The sequence below is a fragment of the Sorex fumeus genome, unplaced genomic scaffold (assembly GCF_029834395.1).
Source record: "Sorex fumeus unplaced genomic scaffold, SorFum_2.1 ptg000264l, whole genome shotgun sequence".
Classification (NCBI taxonomy): domain Eukaryota; kingdom Metazoa; phylum Chordata; class Mammalia; order Eulipotyphla; family Soricidae; genus Sorex; species Sorex fumeus.
This window is the reverse complement of record NW_026606321.1, coordinates 1409501-1431334: the sequence shown is the minus strand read 5'-3', so window position 1 is coordinate 1431334 and position 21834 is coordinate 1409501. Positions and strand designations below refer to the sequence as shown.

Below are 21834 nucleotides of genomic sequence, written 5' to 3'. Positions count from 1 at the left end.
CTTTCCTGACCCTCCTGGCTAACAGCCCAGCACACTCATGCGACAGGCAACAGATTCAGTACACTTGATAGAACGAGAATAGATGTCGTAGAACCACATCATTCCCAGTTGGACTATACTACATGCACAAGTAAATGGCACTCCAGGTTTCAAAGCTGTAGTATGAAGGGAAGAATGTCAAGTATCTCCTTGATAATATTATATTGGCATTATATTTTGGGGGCATGGTGGTAAAGCTGTCATTATGAAGCATTTTATTTGTGATAACTAATTCATCCATCTCCCCAACCACCACCCTGGAGAGCCCGGCAAGCTATCGAGGGTATCCAGCCTGCACGGCAGAGCATGACAAGCCAACTGTGACTACCAAATATGCCAACAACAGTAGCTAAAATGGGTCTCATTTCTCTAACCCTAAAGGAGTCTCTAGCTGAGTTGGGAAGAACAAGAGGGCTCGTACTAAGCAGACAGCGCACAAGTCAATAGTTGGGAAGGCGCCCTGCAAGCAGCTGGCCACCAAGGCGGCCCTTGAGAGCGTGCCAACCATAGGTGGTGTGAAGAAGCCACACTGCTACTGGCCCATCGCCATGGTGCTACACGAGATCCGCCAGCTGCCATTCTAGCGCTGGTGCACGAGATCACAGGACTTCAGGACCGACCTGCGCTCCCAGAGCTCGGCCGTCATGGCACTGCAGGAGGCGCGCGAGGCCTACCTGGTGGGGCTCTTCGAGGACACCAACCTCTGCGCCTTCCCCACCAAGTGCGTCACCATTATACCCAAGGACATCCAGTTGGCGTGCCGCATCCTTGGAGAGAGGGCATAAAGTTTACGATGCTAAAATCTCAGGTCTGGCTCAGAAACAAATCTCGAAACCCAGCAGCTTTTGGCAGAAATGCATCCAGACCACGCAGTAGATTACAGTCGCCGGGCCACCCAAGCGGGGGAAAGGGTGCTGTCCCTCCGCCTGCTCCCCTTTGGCAACTCGGTGGCCGCCATCCTCCAGAGACCATTGGACAGTCAGATTTGGGCCCTCGGTGACAAGACACATGGGGCCTCATGGGATGGAGGTGGAGCCGGCCCTTTCCTCCCCATTCCAATGAGTTGCTGCCCACAAATGGCCTCTCTGGCTCCTGATCAAGCTTCTAAACAACCATGATCCCAGAGACTCAGGAACAAATCTCAAAACCCAGCAGGTCTTGGCAGAAATCCCTCCAGATTTAATTGTTAAAATTTCAGAATTTCAAAATCAACATCATGTTATTCATAACCAGCAATAAAAAACAAATTGTCTACTGTTGCCTATTTGGCAGATCCAAGTGTTGGAGTAAAATCCCAAATAATAATGATGAGTCAGGTGTCAAAATATTGAGTGTAATCAAAGCAGAGAGAGAGTAATGTGGAGGTCATCTGCACCACAGGTAGGGTAGGGTGTGGGGTGGGAGTATACTGGGGCTTTTGGTGCTGGAGAATGGGCACTGGTGAAGGTACAGGTGTTTCATTGTAGAATTAAATGTACAATGTAGAAGTCTTTCAAGACTTAAACCTGAAAGCTTTGTAACTGCTCTCACAGTGATTCAATAAATAAAATTATAAAAAAAATGAAAAACAAAGTAAGGTGGAGTTCATGCCCAATTCAATCAGCCTAATCAGTAGCTGAATAAATAGCAGTACTCCTATATTAAAAAAATAAATAAATAAAATAAAATCGCAGGGGCTGGGACAAATGGAGATGCTACTGGCACCCACTCGAGTAAATCGATGATTAACAGGAAGACAGTGACAGTGACATACTTTGTGTCCAGTTAAACAAAAGTCATTAAAATTAATTTAATCACTATAATTCAAGTGTATTAATTCAATTTTTTACTTCCTTGAACGTAGTGGCCAGAAAATTTTAAATCACTCCTTGCATTGTAACTCATGTGCTGCTGGACACCCAATCATCATGACTTCCCTTTTCCATTCCTACATTACCTTTTGGCTACCAAGGGTGGATAGTAATAGCATTAGACTTCTCCACCCAGGAGGACTTCTCATGGTCTGACCATTGGCAGTGTCCAGTTCCTTACACAGGTGTTTCGGGGAAGAAAGAAATCATTCTCCAGCTAGGAGAGTGGTGGTTCAGACCCAGCTCTATTGGAATAAGGTTGGCTTAAACACCGACTCTAGACAACCTCAGATTCCCACTCTGAGATGACAACCTAGACACCAGAGGACTCCTAATAGCTGACCATTCTGACCCCTGACTCTACATTATAATAATCTCAGCTACCAATGCAACTGAGGTGGACAGGACCAATCTCCCTGGGGTGGGGGAGATTTTAAAAGAATTTCTTTAAAAGAAAACACCAGTCTCTGGAAAGAAAGATGGCGGCCGCACGGGAGCCTTGTGGACAGCAGGTTTGAGCCGCGGCTGGGGGCGGCAGGGACCTCATGGGAAGGGGGGCGTAAGGGGCCATCCTCCACGCCCGACCGAGGTCGCCAGCTGCCCCCCACGAGCGGCTCTCCGGCACGGCCACGACTCCAGGCACAGAAACCAATCTCTTAACTATCTAACTTTTAATAGAAATTCTTCCAGGGTTAATAAGTAAAATAGCAGAAATCCAAAACCGCGCGGCCGCAATAGCAGCCGCGCGACATCATTTAATTCTTAAACCCAGCTGTAGAAAGCAAATCATTTCACAACGCTGTTTCAGCATATCTGATTGGGGGGGGGGGTCGTAAACTCTAAACAATAAATGTGCATCTTCTATCGAAACAGTGTATCTAGCCAAAGTAGATAGAGTATTAACTAGAACTCATCTGCCTCACAAGAATTGGGAGGGGTGGGGGGAGGTGGGGGTCTATTGGGGTTCGGGGTTAAAAATAAGTATTGGTAAAGGGAAATGTGTTTGATATTTACATGACTGAGACCTAAACCCGAAAGCTCTGTAACTTTTCCCACAGTGATTCAATAAAGAAATAAATTATAAAAAAAATAAAAAATAAAAGAAAACACCAAAGAATGTCTAAACCCAGAGACCTTGCCCCAGAAAGGGCAAGTGAACTGACATCAGAAACCAAGGGCCTGCCCTGAGAAAATCCATGCTGAGTGCTTGACCTCCCTGAGGCCTCGAGAATCCTGGAACAAAATATTGATGGAGCAGGATAGAAGCTGGATCACACCAAGATTCCCTGGGAATGAGACTAGAGTGGAGATGGGACCATGGGACCACTGCTGGGTTGCTGAAAGGAAACTGGAGAATGTAGGAAACAGTCAGAGAGAACGGGATGCTTGGGCAGTGGGGGCGGGGATAGGGAGACCCCTAACAGACTTGGACCAGCAAGGCCAGGACCATAAGCAGCAGAACCTCACTTAGACACAAAACACACGCTTTCTGACTTGCCAAAGGGCCCAGGCCCTGTTCCCTGTTGGCATAAATTTCCCCAGAAGAACCTGAATAATGTGTGCGATCTTTAGTGATTCCTTTCTCCTATGCTCCACCAAAGGGTCAATCTGCATCCACAGGGCCCCTACAGTTCTCCAGTGAAGCCACATTTGACTGATCCTGGCCCTAACAAGAAGTTGTTGAGCAAACAAAGGATGCAGACACTGAAAATGTCCAACTCCAACTGCCCTGAAGCTGGGTCAGAGAATGAATAATGAAAAGGCAAAAAAAAAGAAAAAAGAAAAAAGATGGGTTGGAGGAGACCGAAACACAGCAAAATGGGGACAAAGGGGGAAAGGAGGAAGCAAAGAACTAAAGTGGAAAGTGGAGAAAAGGCGAGAGGGGAGGGGAGGAGAACGAGGGAAACAGAAGAGACACAGAGAAAGAGAGAAGAGAGCGAGAAAGAGAGAGAGGCGCAGGTTCTGGAATAAGTACCAGAAGCAAGTAGTTCCAGTAACAGCTTGTTTTGGCTCAACTTTCCAGATAAGCTGTTGCTGGAAATCACTGAACTCTTACAATTTTTTGATATCTTGTCAGCTGCTTTAATGTTTAAAAATACACAATCAGTCTCGAGTCAGAGGGAATTCTTGGGCCTCCAGTGATCTGCCCACAGCAATGGGACTCCACTGAGCTGGATCACTTCAAAAGCAGGAAATCAACCTTAACACCCAACAGGCGTCCAGAGGGGGCTGAGTATGGACGATGACCCCAGCCCATCCTTCAAGTCCCCCCCCCCCCCCCCCGGGGAAGAGACGGTCTAAGGTGAGCGAACGGAGGAAGGCTGAGACGGGATTTGTTCTTGGTGTCCCCCTCCTGACATGGGGCTCTCGCGCTTCATCACGCTGTCTTATCAAGAGTCAGGATTCAGCTCCTGCAGCTGCCATGTTTGGTTGCCGGGAAGAAATCATTGGGACTTTAATAAGGGTTCGGGCTAGTGATCAAAGCCAGACATGACCTAACTTTATCTGACCTGTGCGAAGGCGCCACTCTCTGTCTCCCTCTGAAGCAAATTCCTCTGTCCCTGGTGGTAATGGCGTTTGGTCTGCCTCAAAGTGACAGCATTTCTCAGGAATCTGGGAAAAGCATCCAGGTGTGGGAGAATCATCCCCCAAAGACATTCCCCATGGTTCTGAAAACGGCACCGTGTTGCCACAAAGAATTTGATCTTGGCATCTGAATCAAGAAGAACCCAAGGACAGAATCCAAGACCCCTTCCACACACAGCCCTTAATCCAACACTTGAATTCTGATTTCTGGAGGGGGGCTGTATAAAGGGACAACGAGGGGCACCGCAATCACTTCTCCTTCCCACGATGGGAGTGGGCGCATTGCCCAGACTTTCAAATGGGAGGAGAGTGTCCCTGCACCCAATTCCTACATTCTCTTACAAGCCCTGACAACGCAGCAAAGTCCCCTTTGGGGACACTCTTCCCTCTATCACCCAGATCCTTGGTGGGCTTGCAAGCCTTCCTCTTCTTTAGGGGTCCTCTGACGTGACTCGGGAAGAAGAGTCCAGCTCTGCCTCTCCACTCCCCAGCAGAACAGAAGGGAATTAGTTCTTTTTCCTCTTAAAGTACCTGCAGGCAAACAAAGTTTGGCTGCAAAAATGTTGGCTGTTCTCCCGCAAAGCCCCAGCCTACTACAGATGATGCCCACCAGTTCCATCTGTAAGGGGTCCTTATACCCCTTACACCCCACTCCTGGGACAGCACCCCACTTTCCTGGCTGTGCTCAAACCTGTTTGCTTCTTTCTTGGCTTGTTTTCCCATTCCCAAGTTTCCCCCACCTGAACTGGCTTAGCTTCTTCAGTATTTCCGGATTCTCCCTTGAGATTCATCGCTGGCCTTTTTGGAATGAGATGGAGGAATTCTCAGAAATTTCTAGAATCTTAATCTCTTACATATGTTTCATGGTTTTGTTGGCCTATTTCGAAAGACTGGTTACAGCCAAAGCACCTCAAACATAATGTCATTTCCTTTGATTGTATCATAAAAATATTTATCCCTCTGACAACAAACCGTAACTGAACAAAAAAATAAAATATTTGCAAGTGTCAGCAAACACTGCTGGTATTTGAGTAATGTGACATTCAGGTGGCCCAGCAAGATTAATCATTGACTTCCAAAGTGATTGTTTCCTGTAGTCATAGTGTAGCAATTATACAAAGTACATGGTGCACATAGCCTTATTAGTGTTTTTCTTTGCAGGAGTGACTCACCCTCAGCAGGAGACAGGGCCTTGAACACACACACACACACACACACACACACACACACACAAACCACTATCTGACCACAAACCACTAACTGACTTATATGTGAGGACCGATTCTCTCCTGGGCACTGGTTTCTGGAAATGCCAACCTGACCTTTCATTGCACCTCTCATCTGTTACCCGTGGGCTCCCAACCCATCATGTCTCCAGAGAAATTAAGATTATTGTTTCCCTCACATGGAAGGTTTCTATTCTTTGGCCCAATTCCTCAGCTGATTTTCATCAGGTTTGGGGGAAAAAAACTGAATAAACTTTCCCACCAAATGCTAAGGAATTCCTAAATAGAAACACTTCGTTGGGCCCAGAGAGTTGGTACCGAGGTTATGGTATTTCCCTTGCATGCAGCAGACCTTGATTCAATCCCTGGCACTGAATATGGCCCCCGAGGCACAGTAAGAAGTAATCCCAAAGCACAGAACCAGAGAGAACCGAGCATGACCCGGGATGGCCCGAAAGCAAACAGTAGGAGTCCACATAGAAGCCCTTCAGCCCTGCTGAGTCTAAAGGGAGAGGAGACACTTGGGTCTTTCATCCAGTGGTGAAGCTCAGCATTTGAACTTCTGTCTAACAAACAAGATGTCAGAGTTGAAAGACACATCCCAGAAGTTCCCCACCCCAGTTCCACAGTCTACTTCCTGCCGTGAACTCGTCCTCTGGCAGTGCCAGACCAATAGTACATGTGTGTGGAATCTTCTACCCTGGGGGGGTCTACTGCAATGCCAAAGGCGTTTCTTCCGGGGGCAGCCCCAGTGGTGAAACGCAGGTCACCATTGACCTTGGTTTGCCTTGGACTTTTCCACCAAATGTTTTCCACCATCATTGGAGAGATATTCCTTTCTCCACTGTGTGGTCTGCGTCCCTTTGTTTGGGGAAAAATGTGGTATACTTAAGGGCCTATTCTGCACCCCTTTCTATTTCATTTCTCCCTTGCTCCTGGTTGCCCTTGACTTCAGACGCAAAATTATCTAAACCTTCAGTGCAGTCAACTGAATTGGGGGCTACGTTCACTGTCTGGTCATGAGGATTTTCAGAGCCATGAAGCTCAGCCCAGGGATCCAGCAGCACACACAGACAGGACCAGGAAACTAAAAGTAGACGAGAGAAGGACAGATGGACACAGCCAGTAAGCTCTGTCATAGCAAGAGCTTACCTTGTTTGTAGCCCCTAGTGGGGAGAGAGTCCAAGAACCACCTCCTCTGGATGAGGCTAGGACCAAAGAAGAAGTTCGCACTTGCATGGTATTCATTCTTAGAGTGCTCTCTGTAATTAGAAAAATGCACATGAAAATCACAATATGGTTCAATTGTATATCCTCGTTATTTGGTTTTGTTTTCTTTGCCACAAGCATTGAGTCTCCAAAAATAGCTCTAAGATTGCAATTCACCTATGTTTCTCCTATATTGTTTTTTCTGATTTTGGGTCTAATATCCAAGTCTTTCATTCATTTTTAATTTTTTTGTATACAGTATTAAACAGTGATTCTGTTCTATGTGTTTTTACAGTTGTTCTTTTTTGGGATTTTTTTTTTTTGGTTTTTGAGGGGGCTTTGTTGTTTTACATTTGCATGTGAAAGTCCAGTTTTCCCAGCACTATTTGTTGAAGAGATATTTCTTTCTCTATTGTGTGTTCTGGGCTCCTTTGTTCGGGGAAAAGTGCCCTATATTAAGGGCCTATTTCTGCACCCCATTATCTTCCACTGGACTCTGTTCTGATCCCACTCCGTTTTGATTTCTATTGCTTTGAACTCCAGAGTCTGTGAGGTCTCCCTTCATTTTCTCTTCTCTCACTACTGCCTTGGTCATTTGGGGTCCTTTGTAGTTCCATAAAATTTTTAGAATTGTTTGTTCTAGTTCCTTGAGAAATGCCATTGGAAAATTGATAAGGACGGTGTTAAATCTGCCAACTGCTTTAGTGAGATGATCATTTTAACAGTGTTGGTTTTCTAATCAGGATATCTTTTCATTGTGTGTGTGTGTGTCTTCTATTTATTTTAACAATGGCATGAATATTTTTCAGTGGCTAGGGCTTTCACTTACTTTTAAGTTTATCCCCAGGTATTTTTTATCTTTTGGATGCAACTCTCAATGGGATAGCTTTCTTAATTGCCTTTTTCCTCATTTTTTATACATAGAAATGCAACAATTTTATGTGTATTGATATTGTCCTCTCACTTGTCTCTGCATTATTTAGAGTAGTCTTTTTGGGTGGAGTTGTCATGGAATCTGAGGGCCATACAGTGACAGTACAGGGGTGAAGGTGCTTGTCTCTCACATAGACAACTCCAGTTTGATGCCTGGCACCACATAGGATCCTCCCAGCACTTCCCAAGGCAAAAAGTAAATTAAAAAATATTTTAGGGGGTATGGTGCCGCCAGCAGGTCAATCTGTACCTGTGAAGCGAGTGCATCAGCAGCCTGATGGCACCGTCAGGTCTTCAGATACCCCAAAATTGCTGCTGCACCTTTGGCCAGACCCCAAAAACTTGGGGCAAAGTTTACCAAGAAAGTAAATGGCCAAAAGTTAGGTATGTGGGAGACACACCCACAAACCACTTCTGGCTCAGCTATATAATTGGAGGCATGGCCTCTCTGGTTCCTGATCATACTGCATAACAGCCATGATCCCAGAGGCTCAAAAATGAATCTCGGAACCCAAAAGCTTTTGGCAGTAATGCGTCCTGTTCCTACAGTAGGTTACTGGGGCTGGGCGACTCCAGGTGGGAATAGGTTTCGTGCCTTGGCCTGTTCCCCTTGGCGGCCTGATGACCATCATCCTCCAGAGGCCTCAAGACAGTCAGATTTGGGCCTGCAGTGAGGAGACACGCGGGGCCTCACCAGATGGGGGTGGAACAGGCCCTTTCCTCCCCATCCCAGCGAGACCTCGAGTCACCGCCTACAAACGGCCTCTCTGGTTCTGATTGAGCTGATTAATGGCCACAATCCCAGAGACTCAGAAACAAATCTCGAAATCCCGCGGCTTTTGGCAGAAATGCATCTGGACCGCATACACGGCCATGGCTCGTCCTTCATGCCCTACCAAGGTCACAAGTTGCCCCTGACGAGCGGCTCTCCCACACAGACATGGCTCCAGAGGCAAAAGGACTTAGTCCAGAGCCTGGCAGCTTTCGGCAGAAAAGTAAATGAACCGTGCATTCAACTATGGCGCCATGCCTCCCCAGGAGGGAAAGGGTGTTGCTCCCTCCGCCTTTTCTCCCCCCACCCCCGGCAGCAAGGTGGCCACCGCCTCAGAGCTTATAGGAAAGCCAGGTATGAGCCGGTGGTGTTGGGGCAACTGCATTCTCATGGGACGGGGGCAGTACCAGCTCGTCCTTCATGCCCTACGGAGGTCCTGAGTTGCCCTCCCACGAGTGGCCCTCCAGCACAGCCATAACACTAGATAGATGCACAGAAACCAATGTCTAAATTATCTGGCTCTTTGCAAAAATCCAAAATTGTGTGGCCGCAATAGCGGCCGCACAACATTATATGATTCTCATAACCAGCTATAGAAGACAAAGTATTTCACAATGCCTTTTCAGCAATTCCAATTGTGGGGGGGGGGGGGAGAATTCTAAACAATAATGACGCATCTTTTGTCGAAATGATGAATGTAATCATTGTAGAGAAGAGTTAAGTGGAAATCATCTGCCTCACAGGCATTGGGTGGGGTGGGAGGGGGGTATATTGGGGTTAATAAAACTATGGAAAAAAAAGTAAGGTGGAGTTCACGCTAATCAGTGGCTGAATAAATAGCAGTACTCCTACATTAAAAAATATTTTAAATATTGTATCATCCTCAAATATGGGCTATTGTTTTACTTCTTCATTCCCAACTTGGACTTTTACTTTTCTACCCTAGTTGCTCTGGCAAAGACTTCCAAAACTGTGTTGAACTGTAGTGGAGAAACTCATCTTTTGAGCCTATGGAAAGACGATAGGCTAACAATGTGAAATCAGACACCTTCACACAGGATTCATATTCCTGGTCCGTACTACATCATTTTCCTTCATAGTTTATTGCCCCTCTATATGTTACTTGGGTGATTGTTCCTCCAATAACCCACCTGCTGCTCCTGAGTCCAGCTTGAACCAATAAGTGTGGAGGATCCTTCCCTTGTATCCCAACACTATTCCTTTTACAAGAAGTGGGCAACTTTGCTTAGCTGTAAGCTTTGTCCAGTGATGTAAGCACAGTTGCCTGACTGAAAATTACACAGTCAAGTTAGGGTTGTTGTGCTACAAAGCCAGGCACTTTTTTGGATGCAGGATTCAGTCTTAAAATAAACGCAACTTAAGAAAAATCTCCTCTGCTTAAAACAAATTCTTTATTGTAAGATAAAATGTTTTCAATATTTTAACAAATATGCAGGAACACATTTTAGTAATTGGGAAAAAATAGCAAACTCAAGTTATCTTTCTTTTTAAAATGGAAATTTGCTTTGAATCTCAAATTTGAGAACAGGTGTATTTTTCCATCTTGTGTTTTGCATAAGAGTAAAACCAGAAACTTCAAAGATCCAAAGAAATCTATTCTCTTAATGTCTTAGGACATCTTAGGACACAGATGAGTAAAAAATCTCGCTAGAAAATTTACTCCAGTTTTTTCAGAACTGATCTTTCTGTCAAACATTAAATACTGCTGATAATTCAAACAATACCTCTACTTCCTATCCAAACTTGGTATATTGAATAGTCTGATAATTATTGAAGTTGAAAAATATCAGTACTATTTAACTAGACTGGTAAACAGAATGGCTCATTAAATATGTCATGATTACTAAACATAAGTATGAATCACATTTGTAGTCTTAGCTAGCATTATTTTTATTCTAAGGTTCAGAACTGTTTTAGGAGTTTCCAGGGTCACGAACTATCACGATATTCGCTGGGCCACATGTGTTTGGAAATGCCCTTTCATGCAGAATGGCGTGAAGGATCACAGTGGCATGACTGATTGTGCTTGAGACTCCAATTCTTATTATCTGTGTGACTCCAGCCATGTCACCTGCCCCATTAACCCATGCCTGCCAGAATGCTCTGTAACCAATCAACCTAGCTCAGTGCACCTAATCGTGTACACATATTGGTTGACTTAGCCTTGGCTGATGTGGTCTGGGCTTAGTCAGGCTTATCTTCAAGCTCTGAGTTAAGCCCAGATCTGCCACACGTGTTTCTCATCCACCTTTGACAAAGCTTCCACAGGACCTAGTTTTCTCAAGGGTTCAGCCTAGCCAGGCAGTCCCACCGGAAGCCTCTTCTTCCCGTTCACTGCGACTGTAATGCACACATCTCCAGTCATCCCATGTTCTTGGGAGGGGCTGGGTGTCCCAGATGACAGAGATGGGGCGCTGACTCACAGTAGATGGGTGACACTGGGATGAAGCCATTACTTGCAAGGCAGGTGTTATAGCTGCTGAACCAAAGCTCCACCCCAGATCTTAACTTCAGGAGCCTACGTGCAGGAGTTAGGGCCCTTGCCTTGTATATAGCCGACCCCGGTTTGATCTCCGACACCCCATAGTTAATGCACATCAACAGCAGTGAGCCCTGAGCATAGCAGATATGACCCTCAGATCAAAACCAAATATATTTTAACCTTGGTCTCTTGATTACAGAGTGATTATTAGGTTATTTTCCTGGGAATCACTAAAGTTTCTAAAGTTTTAAGAAGTTTGCTGGTAATACTTGGGGACTATGTAATAATCCTCTTATTCTCCATACACTCAACTTGGCTTCTCTCAGCCAGTCACAGTTCTCCTTTGCGTGTTTGTTTTTGTTCCTTGGTCACACCCAGCAAGTCCGAAGGCTGCTCCTGGGCCAGTGCTCAGGGGGCTGCTCCCTGTGGTGTTGGGGGACCATGCGGTATTGGGGTCGAACCCAGGCTCCTGTGTGCAAAGTGTGTATTCCAGCCAATAATTCTTCTTTGAAGTAGGTGAGAACTTAATCAAGTGACAGTCATAAGAGTGATTTTCTAACTGGGTGTTAGGCATTTATTCGTTCGCTTTCTGTTGTAAAGAATCACTTTCCCGTCATTCCTGTTTATAGAACTGGGAAGAACTTAGGAGTTTTAATTTTTATTCTATAGGTAACAGGCTATCATATGACATTGTAATTACATTTCAAGGCTCAAATTGTCCCATACTGGCCAGTGAGGAACCTCTTCAAACTGAGTCTTCTGTCCTCCTGATGACATTTTTACTTTCTTTATATGGAAGCATAACAAGTTTATTCCAGGCCCGTGTGGTACATTCCTGCTCTCAGCCCGGAGTCAACCATTTCTCCAAGGAGCCCCAGTTCAATATGTTCTTCTGCCTTCAGGCTAAATCATATTAATTCTGATGAAAATATAGTCTGTAAGCTCAATAACTCAAGTTTAATAACATTATCATGAGCATGGAGAGGCCCGGTGCACCCTAACATGTTTTACTGTCCCTTACGTGGGAACTCCAAGATGATGCTTTATGAAACACCATCATTTGGCAAACTGGCTAATGTCCAAACACTGCAGCCTTTATTAATTGACACGCCAGGCACATTTTAAATGATTCATTATAAAATGTGACCAGGGTCAGAGAGATAAGACAGGAGGTAAGCACTTGCCTTGCATGTGGCCAGCTCTGGTTCATTCTAGCACCACACTGGTCCCCTAAGAACCACTGGGGGTCTTAAGCTCTGCCAGGTAGAACCCACACCCCCCACAAGAAAAGAAAGAAAAACCGAAAAATATATGATTAGCAAAGTCCACATTAAAACAGGTAGATAATATCATATCTTAAACACTCCTGGCAAATGTTATATGTTAATTTACTATACCTAAGGACTATAGAGAATGGGCCACAAAGGTCCCTGTGCTGCCCCCCTTCTACTGTATACATTAGGGAGGCACCACAGCAGCCAGAGACAGTTCAGCGGGCTGGAGCCCACATTCTGCGTGCAGGGGGTCTGTGTTCCATCCGCGGCATCCCATGAGCCTGCAAGCAGTGCCAAGAACAACGCTCAGGGTTGCTAGAAACCATCAGCAGCCCCTGAGCAGCGCTAAGCATGGCCCCCAAACAGACAGCAGCCAAAAGAACCAAAGTCCCTGCCGATGATCTTTTCTGTTTTGATTTCCATGAAATGCTGCAAAGAATGAAGGAATCTGGTCATTATCCCACTGTACAAGAAAGGCATTAGGGGCTGGAGCAATAGCACAGCAGGTAGGGAGTTTGCCTGGTACACAGCTGACCTGGGTTAAAATCCCAGCATCCCATCTGGTCCCCTGAGCACCGCCACGAGTACTTCCTGAGTGCAGAGCCAGTAGTAACCCCTGAGCATCACCGGGTGAGACCCAAAAACCAAAAAAAAAAAAGACATCAGTCTGTCTAATGTAATGGGTGACAGTGAACTCACGCGCAGGACCAATTTCGCAGACAGCGTTACTTAGGAACTCACTAATAATAAACGCACCTATTCTCTGAGCCTTGCTCTCAAGGGTCCAGTCTCTGCTCCACACCTGGCGAATTAGTCACTTCTAAATTGGGTGTTTTTCTCCTTCTTTCCCCTGGGCCTCCCTCTGGATTCTGGTCTGTTGACATTCCCACGCACAGAGCACCTCTCTTCCTCTGGGCTTGCTGAAAAGAGGCTGCATTTCTCCAGGCTTCTGCAAGGCACACAACACTTCTGGCAGCAGATCAAACCCTCCCCCTGATCATTCCATGGCTACCCAGACAGCAGAAGCAGCGTTTGGACAGAAACAAGAGGAGCTGGAGAGAATTCCACCCAGGTCTAGCTGAGGGGTGACCGCTAATCTCACTGCACTCACCTTCCTCCTCCCCCATGAAGATGGAGTGGGGTCTTGAGCTTGCTCCCTCATGCTGTGCCCAGGGGCAGGGAGCATGCCCACCCAGAACCTTCCCTCATGGCCTTGAACGTCCCTAACATACCATCGCTCCATCCAAAGGGTCTGAGGTCCCTCCCTCCTGGTGAACACCAGGCCTGTTTTTATTCTGAACCCTTTGCAGTTGCCTTTACATGATGAATGACATGTATCCTGGTGTTGTCTGTGTGCGTGTCATCCCTCCCTGTTTTCCAACTGCTCAGAGATGCCTTGAGGGGTTCTTGGTACATCTCCGAGAGGCAAGGCAGAATGAAATGGCTCAGAAATATTTTGGGGCCCTGAATTCAGTCTGCCTTATCCCTGGCACCCAATTATGCCACGTGTTCATCTGCAGCAAGTTGCCTCCGTGATCATTGCTCTGCAAAGAGATGCTCTTCCAAGGAGCCCTTCCTCACTGATCGCACTGATGTCCAAGTGAAGAGGAGGCCCAGAGGAGCTTGTTTCTGAGATGGGAGGATATTCCGTGCTCAAGAGCAGGCGAGGGCAGGGTCCCTGCTGGGCAGCAGCAAGCCCCTGGGTCTGCAAGTGGAATGGCTCCGTGTAGGCTGGTACCATGTTGCTGCACTAAAAGCCTCCTTCATGATGCTAGAGTAATCGTGCATTTATTTACTTGATTAACTTCTTGAAGTCTTTCATCCTCAAGGTATTAAGTGCTTAATACCTTCTTAGCGATGTAAATGATTAAAATGGGGCTCAGACTTTTTCTGAAGAAGTCATTGTTGAGGATGAAGCAGAAACGTGAGCTCTATTCTCTCACCTCATCATCCATGAGTCAGGCCCGGCTCTGAGTCTGGGCTCAGAGCCGAATGCTTAAAGCTGAATTCTGGGAGCCTGGTCCTGCATCCAGATTTTGGATTTGGATGCTAGAAGCCTGGTCCTGCCTCTCGGCTCTGAAGTAAGATGCTAGAAGCCCAATCCTGCATCTGGCTCTGAAGTAGTATGCCGGAAGCCTGGTTCTGTATCCGGGCTCTGGAGTCGAATGCTGGGAGCCTGGTCCTGCTTCCGGGTTCTGGAGTCGAATACTGGGAGCCTGGTCCTGCTTCTGGGTTCTGGAGTAGGATACTGGAAGCCTGATCCCACATCCAGCCTCTGAAGTAGGATGCTGGAAGCCTGGTCCTGCATCCAGACTCTGGAGCTGGAAGCGCTGCTCTGAACTTTCTGGCTGATCTGTTTGAGCAGTTTTTTAACCACTAGGATTTGCACCGTTGACTGTGCGTGGGTTTTATCTCACATCCAGCCTTCCAACTAGCTGCTGGCTTCCAATTCCATGCCAGGATGACAGACGCGGACAGATTCAGACTGTCCACTGTGTTGCTGAGCCCCTGTTGTAGACTAAGCGTCCCCCAGAAAACCTCCTTGGGTGTGATGACTGTGCTAGAGAGACTCACGTGCTCAGAGAAATGATTTTCTCATGGAATGCCTGTTTTACCACAAAAGACAGAACTCAGAAAGAGAATCCTAGAGAAAGGGCAGGAGAGAATACCAGACACCCCAGAGGCCCCGAATCAGCAGGTGGTCACTGACTGGAAAGCCCTCCAAACCCCCATCTCTGTTTTTACAGAGACCTCATTACCTAAGCATGATTAATCAGTGTGTGGGCAGTGATTCTCTGTAAATCATTGTTATTGTAGCTCAGGAAACCTGTTTGCAATAGTGTCAACGTTTTAGTCTGGTGTAGTACTAGAGTGCCTGCCCCCACCATGCGCAATGCCCTCACCAATGTCCTTTCATTACCCCTGGCCCACAGCGTCCTGGCCTCGCCCCCGTCTCCTTCTGCTGGCTAAGTCTGAGCTCTTTGTAATCATGGGCAGTGATTAAACTCAATCTCCGCCTCCTGTTCTCTCCCATAACTCAGCAGGCGGGTGAACGGAAGGGCTGAGGGTTGTCTGCGTGACCCACCTGGGGTAACCCACCTCCATCTCTTTCCCTCCTTCCACCTGTTCACATAACCCAAAACACCTGATCCTCACATCATTGAAAATCCCAAGGATGTACAAAGGCAGTTTGGTGCCAGAAACTAAGACCAAATCCATCCTTCCAGCTAGTAATCACCATATCAAGACATCTCTGTCTCTGTCTTGTTGCAAAGGACTCCCAAAGATTTCCTCTCCCTACAGGGTACAGAGCGCTCACCAGCAAACCTGTAGAAAGCTTGCCCTAGAGCTCAGCTGTTGCCAACGCCAGGGCCTGTGAGTCAGGGGTGAGACTATGGAGCAGACGGGCCTCTAGCCAAGGCCATGCGGGGTGGGGGGGTGGGGGGGGGAGCACGCAGTGAAGCCCGTTTCAGTTCTGACATCGAATGCCTGATTGTTGGGGTGGGGACAGGGCTCAGTGAGTCTTTCAGGACCTGCAAACTTATCAAAACTGAGTGCACAGCATGCTTGCCCCTGGGGTCCCAGAAGGCTTGAAGGCATGGGAGGACCCAGTGAGCAACCCTCAGGGTGGGGGGGCGGGGCAAGCTCTTTTCCAAAAGGGCCCAGCATTGAGGGGAGCCAGGCCAGGGCAATTAGGATGCCAGAACTCATGAGGAAGAAGGGTACTGGTGTTGGAGTACAAGGAGCTTAGGTTTATCTGGTTACACCCATCAATCTGGTTACACCCATCGCAGTGCTCCTGAGGCACTTCCACTGCATTGTGTTTATCTGTAAACTGTTCCCTATGCTCTCCTCCCCACCCAGTTAATCAGCTTTCCCCTTAATCAGACTTTGTTAATTTGTAAGATCAGTTTCCCAGAAATCTATGATTTTATATGTATGAGTGAAATATTGCCTTTCTCCTCTCCTTATGCCTTACGAACAGTTTACCTTGAAGTAATATCCTTTTGTATAGATACAGGAAGACCGTTAACATTATGCTTTGTAACTTAGGATTTGATTGGCCTTGAATATTATTCACTCCGGGCATCTTTCTCGACTTAAGCCTCAGTTGCCCTTAGTTCCTAACACCCCAAAAGCAGGGTCCCGACGAGGGACTGAATGGACCCAGGGCAAGCGGTGAGCTACCCTGGCAGCGAAATGGGCCAGGCCAAAGTGCCACAATTCTTAACTATAAGTTTGATCATAGACAAATGCTGTCATGATCCAAAGGTAACGACAAGACTAGGATCCTGCTAGGGGTGGGAAAGACTATCTGGCCTGAGCACCGTAGTCTGAGATGGAGATGGCCCTAGGAGAGCAATTCTATAAGTTTAAGATATTTCTTACTGTATCCATACAAAATGATTTATATTATATTCTTATATGCTTGTCAGACAAGGAGAGGAGAGACACACCCTTGGGATTCTGCTCTAGGGTGGGTCCTCCTGCTGAGGAAGGATCTGTCCTAGGAGCGGCCTTCCCTGAGGCTAAGATTTCTACCCCTATTGATTTCTACCCCTATTGATTGTGACTGCACCTATGTGTAATTGTTTCCCCAATTCCTCTTGGAGAGAGATATAAGGAGACTGTAAATTGGGCAGGGGAGAGCAGAGACAGAAGGAGAAGGGAGCAGAGACAGATGAAGAGAGAATCAGAATAAACTACGACTAATACCTACCAGCCTGGCCCTCGTTCCTTCCTCCGCCTGACCATTGCCATCGACCTCCCCGGGGGAGAAAGGTGAGACTACCGAACGCAGGTGGCGGGAGAGATAGAGCCACCGCCGCTGAGTGCCGTGGCCCCCCTTAGTGTGAGTTTACACATACTGGGAGGACAGAAGAGGAGGCAGGATGGGAGTACCGAAGGTCAGACTTTCAGAGGAGGGGAGGAGGCAGATGAGGACCAACAGGGGACTTGTAGAAACTCACTCCTCGGGTCTAAATGTACGTTAGACAGATGCCAGGTTACAGCTTTTCAAGGGCAGTGAGTCTCAGGGATGTTGTCAAAGACCTTCTAAGAGCCCTCCTGACCCCCAGCACCATACAAACACACACACACACACACACACACACACACACACACACACACACACCATGGTCTCTTTCAGGAGCTTTAAGACATCTTGTCCTGCATAAGACCATCTTGCAGGTCTTGGGCAGTAGGGCAGAGTCAAGCCCAAGAAACACAGTGAGATCATGACCCACTGTAAGATCAGACCTGCCCAAGGAAAGGATGCAGATCTTTGGGGACACCTGAAAGCAGGTCTTGGTGTTTGAGAAAAGCCAGTTCTTCAGGGAGAGAGAGGCATGGGCTGGCTTCGGTCGTGGTAGTGTCACTGCCATATTTATATTCATTTGCTTACCTTCGATCTGGGATGCCTCACTGTGTTTTGTTTTAGTTACTTGGATTCGTTGATTAGATGAATGTTTCCAACACTGTACAAGTAATTAAAATCAAATATTGCCTCTCTTCCGTAAGGAAAAAGATGCCTTTTCCACTGAGCAAATGGTCACTCCCCTTACTTTGAACATGCCTGTGTTTTAAGAGTCCAGGTTTCCTCTACCTCCTAGAACAAGGGAGAAAAAAAAAAGAGAGCCTGAATTTGACCGTGGGGTGGTGGAATGGTTTCTAATTCCATAATAACTGGCTTCAGAATGATGTGGCGGGTGAATGGTTTCTCTTGTTTCATGAATACAAAATTCCTGCGACAGCAGCACTTCCTAATTCTGTTTGATTTTCAGGGGGGCAATACCATTATTCAAAGCACATATGAAGTCAGGCACCTGGACAGTTCGATTTGGGATTGAATCTGCTCTAGATCTGACCCCGAGAGAAGGCTGTGGGGAACCAGCAGCTTCAATAACCCTGAAGGATTGGAAAGTGTGTCCTTCAGGACCGGGCTGTGCTCGGGGACCCAACAGGGAGCTTGGACCTTACTCAGGAGACTTGTTCTCCACTGATGAGGCACTGGAAAAGGCTCTTTTACAAACACTGTGAGACATTTTATAAGAGATGGTTTGTAAGGCTTCTGGTATGTTTTTCCTGATTTATGCTATTTGCTGCAAACAATCTTGGAAATTGTTTGATTTGGGGGCCAAATCCATCTCTAAACTGGAAGGCCACTGTCTGCCTCAGGGGGCTCTTCCCTACACACCCCTGGCCACCCCTAGTCCTCTGAGTTCATAAGATGTTCTCTCTGAGGGATTCTCTCTCCCCCCCACCCCCAATCTATGAGGGGCCTTGGATGAATTTGGAAGGACACATGGAGACTGTCTCTGGAGTATTTCCCTTCTGCTCATCACAGCATCTTGGGTCCCTGTGCCCATGTGTTTCAGGATCTCAAAACAGAATGGGAGGGACCATCTGTAGTGTGTGGTGGGAGCAGGAGGCTCATGGCACTGGACGCTTTGTCATCTAGCTGTGGCCACCTCAGGACAGGGTGTGACTTCTCCTGCCCTGGACCCAATCTTGGCTATTTCCAGGAGAGCAGCAGCAGGGTGCCTGGATATTTATTCTAGAATGATTGCCTCAATTACTTGCTTTGGTTCACTGCTGCAAATTTCATCTCTATACTGCTCAGGTACTTTTCTTACTTATCACTGGTTATTCACTCAACAGACACGTATTGAGTGTCCATCAGGCATTCTCTAGGTGTCAAAAGTTCGACAGGAGGCTCATTACAGACACGGTCCAACCCTGGTGCTCCAGAGAGGCTGGTTGAGGGGACAGGAGGAACAAGGCGAACCCACAATCACAGATTGGGCTGGTCTCCGAAAAGAAAGCTCAACACCGAGTAGCTTTGGCAGGGCAGACTATTCTAGAATGAAATCAAGGACATTCGGGCAAGGGAGAAATAAGGCAGACAAGTAGGAAGACAGAGACACAATAAATTGATGGTTTTGTGGAGATTTTAAGATTTTTTTCAAGTTTTTGTTTTTGTTTTTAGGCCACACTTAAAGCAATGCTCAGGGGTTCCTGGCTCTACACTCAGGAATCACTCCTGGCGGTACTCGGGTGACCATATAGGATGCCAGGATCGAACCCAGGTTCACCACGTGCAAGGCAAATGCCCTACCTGCTATACTATCACTCTGGCCCCAAGAACATTCTTTGAACGTAAATTTATGCTACAACTCAAAGAAGGAGTAAGGGGCTGGAGTAATAGCACAGTGGGTAGGGCGTTTGCCTTGCATGTGGCCGACCCGGGTTCGGTTCCCAGCATCCCATATGGTTCCCTCAGTACCGCCAGGAGTAATTCCTGAGTGCAGAGCCAGGAGTAACCCCTGTCCACTGCCTGGTATGACCCAAAAAGAAAAAAAGGGGGGAAAAAAGAAGGAGTAAATGTTGGTGAGGCAAGGAGTTGGGCGCCAGGAACTTCCTGGGAGAAGAAACAGTGCGTGGAAGACCTCGAGTCCAGGCAAATGAAACAGCCTAACAGGAGACAAGCCAAAGCGGCAGAGGCTGGCGTGGCCTGTCCACACTGCCTGGTCCTCAGGATTCCAGTGTGTGCTATGGCTTCCTACCCAGCCAACTTCTGTGGCTCCCCACGAGGGCCGCTGTGACACGCCAGGCTCAGAGGGAATGCTGGAGGGAGGAGATCCCTGCACTGGCCGGTGGCCAATGGCAAGGAAAATTACAAGCGCAAGACGGAGAGTCTGAAGCACTGTGATACCACAGACCACAGGCACTGAGTGAGGTCCCAGCTGCTACGGTCTGTGATACAGGCACCACCCGCAGCCAGGTTGGGAGGACAACTCACGGGGGTAGCATCGCCGGGGTCACTGTCAGAAGAGATGTGTGAGCAGCACAGCCAGGAACATGGCCCCTGGCAACCTCATGAGGACAGTATGAGAACCCTAAGAGAAGAACATGACCCCCAAAGAACATGTGGGCAAGCATCACATGTAAAGGGTCCCGAGTGTGTAAGCAACACAACCTGATGTTTCTCTCTCTCTCTCTCTCTCTCTCTCTCTCTCTCTCTCTCTCTCTCCCTCCCTCCCTCCCTCCCTCCCTCCCTCTCTCTCCCCCCTCCTTTCTCTTTCTCTTTCCCTCTCTCATTTTAGGCATTATGGTTTGCATACAGATGCTGAAAGGTTATCACGTACATCCTTTTTTCTGTAGGTTTTACTTTACCACCAAGAGGGTAAAGGGGAAAATTTGTATGCAATCTCTGGAATATGCTAGAAAACTCTGAGCAATGGAATGTGAAGCATGCACGAGACGTTCTGTGGACAACTCCAGTGGAGACATCCAGGAGCTCACTTGGCCTCCTTCTTCTTGGAGAGAATGACAGGCAGACAAACTATGATTATTCTGACTTGGATAGCAGCCAGACATTCCCAAAAATGTACAAAATGAGCCATCTCTTCCAGAAAAACAACATTATTAGTTTCCAATAATAAAATTTCGGCCTCCAAGTGAAAGCTAGAATTTTGGAAAGTCCTGGAGAGGCTGATTTCCCCAGACTTAGAAAGTGTTTTGATGAGATGGGTGGTGATATTAACAGCTGTGACTTTTCCATATTATAGACCTATCCTGTGACCGCATTTAAAAGAGCTGCCTGGCTCAGTGAGTGAGCTCATTTGAGTATTTTCAAAATGACCAAATGAACCAGTTGTGTCAATGGTTCGAGACCATGGATGGATGGATAAAGAACCATTCTTTTGAAAGGCAGTGGCACCAATTTTAATACTCTGGACTCTGAAAGGTCACTGCAATGATTTTAGATCCCACATTGCAACTAATCTTTACAAAATGATCTGATTATGTAAGGCTGAGGGGATCAAAGAAAAGGTCTTTACCTTCTTGTCAATTTACGGTGAATTTAAGACCATTCAAAAAAAAGGTAATATTCAGATATCTTAATCTTAAAAAATATGCCCACTTGCTGAGATTTGATATATTGTCAGGAACAAAGACTGGCGAAGATCTGAAACATTTATTCAAGACTTCTTCTCGTTCCAACCACTTGCCTCTGAGGCCGGATTATCTTTCATAACATGTCATGACACTGAACGAGAACTCAGCAGCCTTTGATTAAGTCAGGTACTGCAGAGATTTGCAAAAGTGAAAAATAGCGCCACTTTTTTCACTAAAACTTATTAGTTTGGAAGAATAGAGTTCATCTTCATAAGCATACTATATGAGTTAATCATCTATTTGTAATAATTATTATCATAGGCAACGGTATTATTTTAAAATGCATTCAGGGGGCTGGGAAGATAACTCAAAGGCATGTACTTTCCATGTTCTCTCCGTGTTCTCTTCATGCAATCCCTGTCCCCACGTAGTTCCCTGAACACCAACAGACATAGCCTTGGTGACCACCCCCAGCAGCGCCAGCCTAAGCAGTGCCACCCCCAGGCCCGAACACCCAATTGGCCCCAATATTCCACTCTAC

General features: G+C 46.9%; 1 pseudogene; it reads left to right on the top strand.

The window, feature by feature from the left end:
- Window positions 1-824, top strand: part of LOC130018381 (histone H3-7-like) — a 50656-nt pseudogene extending 49832 nt beyond the window's left edge.
- The last annotated feature ends 21010 nt before the right edge of the window (window positions 825-21834 follow it).